Source organism: Rhipicephalus sanguineus, unplaced genomic scaffold, assembly GCF_013339695.2.
Source record: "Rhipicephalus sanguineus isolate Rsan-2018 unplaced genomic scaffold, BIME_Rsan_1.4 Seq379, whole genome shotgun sequence".
In the NCBI taxonomy this organism is placed as follows: Eukaryota; Metazoa; Arthropoda; class Arachnida; order Ixodida; family Ixodidae; genus Rhipicephalus; species Rhipicephalus sanguineus.
Genome location: NW_023615133.1, coordinates 73345 through 81999, shown reverse-complemented (window position 1 = coordinate 81999; position 8655 = coordinate 73345).

Below are 8655 nucleotides of genomic sequence, written 5' to 3'. Positions count from 1 at the left end.
CTTCCTTCTTCACAGCAGTTATGTGGACGTGCATTTTCTTGAGACAGCGTGTTTTGTTTAAGAATGAATTAAACTAAAACGACCCTCGGACGTGAAGGTTTAGACATTGCCGTGAACGTCTTAAAGTGAGAAGATACTGCAGGATGTGTGTTCATTCAGCGAGTCGGGCTAGGAAGAGCGCAATGGGCAAGAAAAGTGTGTGATCTCAGAACATATCCACCAAACTGCCGTCGCTGACAGACCGGCACATCTAGCAAATGCGAATTACACAAGCGGGTCCACTTAAAAAATGGCGATGCCCCCGATGACGTGCTCACCGCTTTTAACTATGCGCACGCGTACGCTACCTCACGAATCGTAACATTTCTTTCTTGGTACATCAGACCTAAGTTATTACTTCTGACAATTCGAGCATTACACATGTCACGGAGGGCCAGCACATACCTGGAGACGTCAGTAGATATTATCGACGTAGTAGGTGAGTGTGTAACCACCCACAATGAAGCCGAGAGCAGGCCCGATAATCGTCATGCTGTTGAAGATTACCTGCGCGCAAGATGTGACTGCAAATAGTCTTGGAAGAACAGCATTGAAAACTGGGCTAGGCACTTTGTCAAGGCTCTGGTTTATTACTCAGACTCGTGGGCTGGTCGAATAAGTGAAAGAAAGAGAGAGGGGAGGGCGAACAGAGAGAACGTCCTAGCGGACATCCAAGGATACCAAGCCAGCCCTTGTTAGCGTCACAGCAGCGCTATAATCTGATATGATCCACTTGAAGACATTGTGTCACGCGAGCCTCGCGGGAAATGAAACTGAGTTGTAGAATAGGTTGCATAGCATGCTTTACTATTTATCTGAAGCTTCAGGACCATTATTCAAACGCACTACCACTCCCACGAATGGCCGACTAGCGCAGATACAAAGGAAGGTCGCAGCAGTGGGACTGCGCTTAACGACTAACGGAGACGTTTCCGGCAGCTTGGAACTGCAGTGAACACAGTGTTTCGGCACGCATGAAATTAGTCACGTACAATGTGACCCAAGATCGAGCAAGCTGCGGCAAAAAAAAAAAACAAATTGCGAAAGAAACACTGTGGCCGCTTCAAAGCAGCTCACTGTCCCCCATAACTCGGCTACATTTTCTTATATTTTTCTGTGTTGAGGGCCTAATTAGGTACCACGTTTAAGAAAGCAGATATCGCCTTGCATGTATGCAATGTGAAGTTCCACAAAGCTATGTATTTCAGACCCTGAACAATCAAAACTCTTTGATCAACAAGCTTTCTTCTTTGATGTGCACATATTGGCTAAACCCCGCACACGACTGTAATTTCAGAACAAACAAAAGTATTCCGGTGCATAACGTAATGAGCAATACACAGAAAAGAAGCCGTCCGGAAAACTCGCGCACCTATGTAGAGGCTGGACTGCCGTTTAGGCAGGTTCTCGTCCAGGTACGCGATGGTGACTGTGTTGAGGGAGTGGCACCGAGACCGCTGATGAGCTGTCCGGCCATCAAAATGAAGCGGTAGTTCCTGCACGAATTGGAAATACGGAAGTTTTTCTTCGGTTATCGGAGAGCCTGAAGCTTCCTTTGCTGCGTCGCAGCCCTGACCAGTGTCCTCGCGAGGCGCTCCGTCGATTTAGGTGAGTAATAACGAAAGTGACGGCTGAATTCGGCCACTCGAGGCAAGTTCATGTCATATTGTAGATAAGTGTTTTTTTTTGGCATCGCAAGCATTGCCAATTTGGTTGTACCCCAGCGGCTCCCGGCTCTTTTGTCTTTTAATTTCTGGTCAGAAACTTCGAGGTAACAAATATATAATGGCTTGGACAAAAGAGCTCAAACTTTATGTTTTGAATACTGGAGCCCGACGCTGTATTTATATTTCGCAAATTAAGTGGTGGCACATCGTGAACATCCGTCTGCGCCATCAAGTTCAAGAATTCGATACAGAATAAGCGGCCACGGAGGCTACTTGATAAATAAGCAGTTTCTTCGCACAAATCGCACCACGAGAACTGCTCTATCTGTAATCTCAATTGATAGTTCCTACTAAACGGGAGGGGGGGGGGGGGAGGACAAACACAGTCAACAAACGTGTTCTTTACAGCCAGGTACTAAAGCATGTATATTACTAGCATGATGACCATCTCTGACAGCTTCCCTCCTCGATCCCTTTTCTCCTTTCCCTATATACTTGCTGGGAAAATTACAATGTTTCGTAATAGTACACTGAAGTGAAATCTGGCATCAATGTCTATGGGAGTTGCAACGCATGGCGCCTAGCCAGCATGGCAATGACGGCTAGTACACGGACTTGTCTAAGCTTCGTTCTTTTTGCTCGATGTGGCTCCGTGTGGCCTACAGCCGCTGTGTCCCAAGACGGAGTTCAGCAGAAGTTCATCAGTCCCTTTTAGGCTGACCAATTCAAAAAGCCCGCGAGGTTCACAAAGATCAATTCTTTTACCCCAAACAAAAGCTGAAATGCAACAAACAAATTCACAAGTGCGTTCGCAGCCGCCAACACGAGGGTTAGGCAAGTCCATGTACTACCCATCATTCCCATGGTGGCTGAATGATCGCAGCGTCATGGTTCCCGCTAAAATATTGTAAGAAAGTATATGGAAAAGCGGGGCGACAGCCACGAATACCCAACCCACCGCAGCAATCTGGTAGTTACGCTGTTTGACTGATAACCCGAAGGTCGTAGGATCAAATACCAGCCGCGGTTCTTTGGAGAACAAAATGCCAGAGGCCATGTGCTTAGAGTTATGTGCGCTTTAAATTACCCCAGGCTGTCGAAATTTCCGGAGCCCTCCACTATGTCGTCTGTCATAACCATATCGTTGTCTTGGAACGTTAAAACCCCAAAAATTTATTCACGAATTCCTGGCGGAATGCAGAACGTGCGCCCAAATGTATTGTGCTGCATCGCTGTCCTTACGTCACGCCAGCAAGATAAACATCGTTTTCCCAATGAAAACGTGGCTCGTTACACATCAGTTGGTCTACTCAATGATGACTGTTCTATATTCGCCACGTCGTCGAAACACAAACCGCAGAAAAATTCTTAAACGATATCTAGCTTTCTTGCATGACTGCACACACAGCCGTGAAGCCAGCTTGAAGATCACGATTAGCGAATTTTGTCGCGACTTAAGCCCCAAATTTTCTGCATTTTAGGAGATGGCTCGCCAAGTTCTTAAGCTGGGGTATAGTGAACTAGAACATTGGTTCTAGTTCACTATAAGCTGGAGTAATGTCCCGCGTCGTAAGCGTAACCTTAGTTCTATATGCGACCGCTACAGGCACAGCTCGCGCGAAAGAGAAGTCTTCTTCCTCTTCTTCATTGAGCGCCTTGATAATGATATCAACGCAGGCAAAACTACATTTCCTCGATTTCCTCGACCATGCGTTCGGCCACGGCTGCAAAATCTGCGACCGCTTGTGGTTCGACAACAACCTGACCACAATCGCTGCTATAAAAACGTGTGACGTCTTTATATGAAAGTAGAGGAATTGTATGGAGCATTCACGGTTTACCCGATTATCTCCGAGCCAGCTCCTCAATCATCATTGACTTCATGGATATGGCGGCTTACAGGCGAGAAAATAGGGTGCTTATTTCTTGTCAGATGGAAATATGAAGCAACTTTTTAACAGTTGCTGCATGTTGTAGTATATTCAAAAAGGATGCAGATACGGTCCACTTATTCTATGCTTACTTTTGATGCGCTATATTTCCATATTTGATATAACAGAGAATGAAAAGCAGTAATGATCCTGCATGCAGGCAATCCTGCCCTATCTTGAGGGGAGCCCAGTTTGCCTGTAACGAATCAACTGCATCGTACAAACACCTGACTAGCGAACTTGAACAGTAAATAATTAAAAAAACATTAAAGCGTTGCTTCAAAAGAGTAAAAAAGCGTCCACTCTCTACACATGCATTGTGCACAACCAAAGCACCCATTGAGAAATGTCAGGCAAAGTATATGGGCGACCAGCGCTCGTCTTTCATACCGTCCCTTCCTATGCTTCGCAAGAAAACGCCCAAAAAGGGACGGAAAAAGCTCGTTTCGGTGTCACTCACTCAACTGCGTACCTAATGCTCCCGGTCTTGGTGCACGACGAACTGAAGACCGTCATCGGGCACAAGTCGGTCCCAGCCTCCGACAGGCGATAAGCCGGCGACAGGAAGTGGGCCATCGCCACGACCAAGTTGCCCAGTCCCAGCGTGGCGACGCCGTAGCCGATGAAGCGCGGCTTGTTGCGTTGCGTGGCCAGGAAGGCTACGGGCAGCATGGTCAGGCAGCTGGCCACGTCGTTGCTGCTGAGGATCATGCCACTCTCGTAGCCCTTCAGCTGAAACCGGCGCTCGAGCGTAGGCAGCACCACCATCATGACGCCGGTCATGGAAAAGCTGCGCGTGAACGACACCAGGCAAAGTACGGTGAGCGCGCAGCGGGGCGTCCTATAACTCTGCAGGAAGCCCGGGTACAAGCCCATCATTCCGCAAAGGACTTCGCGCCTTTTCCGTTCCACTGGCACGGAGTCTGCCTTCGGCGGCGTCGGGCTTGTTATGTCGGAAGGGATCTGTTGTCGCGGAATCGGCACTTGGCCACCCTGGGGGGAAATCTCTTTTCCCGCCTCTTTGAGCTCCGTCGGCGAAAGAGGTCCTGATGTCGTAGCCGGCTGATCGGGGGACTTCAGCCTCTCGTCCGACGACAGCGAATCTATCAGCGGCGCGGCATTGCCGCTGAGTGATTTGGAAAGGCCTTCCTGCTCTTCCTGGCTCGTCGGACTCGACGGCGACAGCATCGCCTGAGCAGGTGACGGTGCCTCGGCTTCTGCGCCTTTGCTGCGCTTTTTCTTGCCGCGTTTCTTTTTCGACCGCTCGGCGACGTCGCCGTTAGTCACGTCCGCGGCCGTTGTGTCCTTGCGCTCGGCACTTTGTTTTCGAGCGGCCGACGCTGACGTTGGGCTGACGAGACTCCCGGGGCTGACAAGGGCAGCCGCATCCTCGCCGTCTTCCACCTCCGCTGCGCCAGCGGTTCTGTTCGCGAAAGATACAAGGATTTCAATATTAACCGGCATTCATTCTTTGTTTAAACGCTCAAAGTCATCCGAACCTTCGAAGGCATACCGGACCTCCGTGTTGTCTGATGCCACACGAAGAAGAATATACAAATTGCTTAGACAACAGGCTACTGTACTTTAAAAAATTGAATAAGTGGACCCCAGTAATTTCACATAAAGCTAAAATCATTTGATGCTACGGCAGGAACTTGTCGCAACGGACACAACCATCAGATAGATCCATGAATCTCCAATGTCTCTTTAGTCCTCATCAGATGGACATCTGCCTGTTGCTGTTCCATTTACGTACACGGACGCCGGCATAAATACAAGCAGCGTGTGGCGCAACACCTTCACATGTTAACAAGCAAGAAGGTTCCTGAAAATTGCTGTTCGAATTTTTTGAATCCACGCAACGTATTGTGGGATCAGCCTGCTGCCAATATTTGCTTGTGACACATTAGCTGTTTACTGTTACATGTCTACAATTAACATTCTGAAAGAGATAATTGACACAAAACCGTTTGTAAATGAAGCCGCAAGAAATTCATACTGATTTCTCCGAAAATAACCCTTCTTAGTTCAAGAACACTTTCTTTTATCCCTCCTGGAAAGGGGAGGGGGGGTTACACAGCACGATGCGAAATAAATTAGAGTAATTTATTTTTAACCTTCGGCGAGAAATTGACTGCTGCAATATTTTTTCATCTATGCAACATGGAAATAGAGTAAGTGACATGTTTGTGCAAACAACTTCTTTATGCATCACTGCATCAACACGAAACAAAGTTAATAATGTATTCGACAGCTCAAAAAATTGGCAGATCTCAGGCACTATGGGAATCGATTTCATGCGAAGGAGTCAGCGAGTAGCAACCTACACCGGATTTTTTTCTTTGAACCAAGTGTTAAAAGGTGGATCGCGTTCTTTGTGTAAATTGAGTAGTTGTGCAAAATCATACGCTTATCAGGCAGGGCGAATACACTGGTGCGACGTTATTGCGGCTCTATCGTGAGTGCATAGGCCGGCAAACTCACTCATGAGTCGACTCACTCGGACTCGCTCACATTCACACGGGCCACGAGTCTGAGTCTGAGTGAGTCCGGGTGAGTAATATTTTGGTGAGTTTGAATCCAAGTAAGTGCAGTTGAGAAAAAATTTAGTGAGTCTGAGTCTGAGTCCGGTTGAGGAAAACATTGGTGAGTGAGCCCGAGTGAGCCCTAAGCGCAAAATATATTTCTTGAGTGAGTCCGAGTGAGCTCCTTTTTTTCTTTTTGCCGAACTGTGGTCCTATACATCTACAGCATTATTATCAGCCTGATATCAGCTCGCGTTCATAGCCACGACTCCTCACACATATTTCAAAGCACTAGCGTTCATAAGCCACTAAATATTATTCATCAGAGGCGTGAAGTAAAGAGGGACGGGGAAGGGTGCCTTGACCTCCTCCCGCAAGCTTTTTCACGAGAAGTTCTTGATAAAAATACCTCGTGTGAGTCGCGTCGTTCATCAAATGTCCTTACTAGACTGATACGTGTTATTTCACACCACGAGATCATAAGGTGTCAGGTAGAGCACCGACTGTGCCAGATATTGGCATTAAAGAGCATTGAAACTACGATCGTAAAAGCAAATTTTACGCTAACAGACTCATGAGTCGACTCACTCAGCCTCACTCAGACTCTGATTGAGCCATGAGTCCAAGCCTGGGTGAGTCCGGCTGAGTAATATGTTGGTTAGTGTGAGTCCGAGTGAGTCTGGTTGAGAAAAAGTTTAGCGAGTCTGAAACCGAATCAGTCCAGCTGAGGAAAACTTTTGGCGAGTCTAAGTCCGAGTGAGCTCGAAGAGCAAAATATATTTCTTGAACGAGTCTGAGCGAGCTCCACTTTTTTTGGCGACCTATGCCTGAGTGTCGACGTTATGTCGGCACTCACGATAGAGCAGAGACGTCAGTTTCATCGCCACGAAGTGCACGAGACGGTGTGATGATGGTCATAGAAGTATCGGCCGTAGACGTATTCACGCAACGCTCGACTATATCTTGCTAAGTTATAGCAGTACATATGTAATGTTTGTTATACCGATAGAGAAGTGGACAGCCAACGGTTCAACCAGAATTGGTTTTGTCCTGACATAACGCTTGCATAGGTCTTTCTTTTCCGAAACAGTTTGATGCCGCAGCGGCCATGCATTACCGGTTGCCTAAGCACGAGTATACAACGGCCAACAGGTGGCATGACCATCGGGGAGAACGGCGGAACTGCGCGCGCAGCTAACGGCAGAAGCATTCACCGCCGCCGTGAACCGCGCAGCTAGCTGACTTGTTCGGAAGCCGTGCTTGCACCTAACACATTCTCTAACAGGGGTCCAGATGCAGTCGAACTCAAGGTGCAGAAGACGCCAGGTCTTGATGAATTCAAGGCGAAAGTCATGTTATTGTTTTTCTTCTCCCTCGATGTACGGATCCTCCCCCGCCCTCTGCGAAATATTTCTGCACCTAACGTGGTTTTCCACTGCCTTCGAGATCGGAGGCATTGCAAGCTTTCTGCACCTCACCTAGCTTTGCCCTGCCTCCGTGATTGGGCCACCTTTGACCAAGAGATGATGTCAGCTGATGAAGTAACGTCATGACGACGTCGCAAATTTTGGCGCTATGTAACGTCATGATGACGCCATATGGCGACGTCATCATGTGATTTTTGAAGGTTTTCGTGTCTCCTGCGGGACGCGGGCCAAAATCTCTCAATGTGAGATACTCCCGCGAGTCGCGGGACTAGTTGTTGACGCTGTATACCTGGCAGCGGCGTCGTCGTTGGGGGACAGTTCCTCGGTGGGTGGCTTGTCTTCCGGAGACTGCGGCGACAGTTGGTCGCTCTTCGAAGCGCCACCGGAAGCCAGGCCGCCGAGCTGCTCTTCGCCGCTGTGTGAGAACGGCGACCCCTGTCCGCTGGCCAACGCCGCGCCGCCATCGGCCGAATGCTTTTGCCGATGCTGCTTCTTTGAGAACCCTGGCAAGTGGGCAGAATCAGCGCCTTCAAGAAAGAAATAAAAGAAGGCGAGGTGTGAGTACCAGCGCGGGCGACGTTTCTCGCGAGACTGCCACAAAAACAACTGCGATTTGTCGAAATGTCCGTGTACGACAAACTTTTGTCCTTGATTGTCCGACTTTAAAATCTGCATTTACTGCCTGTTAACGACTTTGCATTTTTATTCATATATGATTCAATGGTAGCACATTTTAACGCAAGGGTGGGATGGGGCCGAACAGGGCTGACATCTTGCAGTGTGTTTGTAGAAAGTATTGTTTTTATGGACGGCCAAATGAATTGAGAACGCTTGGTTTTAATTTTGAATGCAATTTTTGCTAATACATGTGCACGACATTCTATGAACCTCAGCAAAACCTGGTTAGCTTGACAGTGGTGTTAGAGCATTTTGCTATTATAAAAGAAGTCATGACTGCGCATTCTTTCCCTCCACGTAAGCAATTGTATTGTTGCGCTTTCATTCGAACGCGGCGTAAATTTTATACTCAAGCAGACTCTTTGAACATTACTTGAACACAGGATAT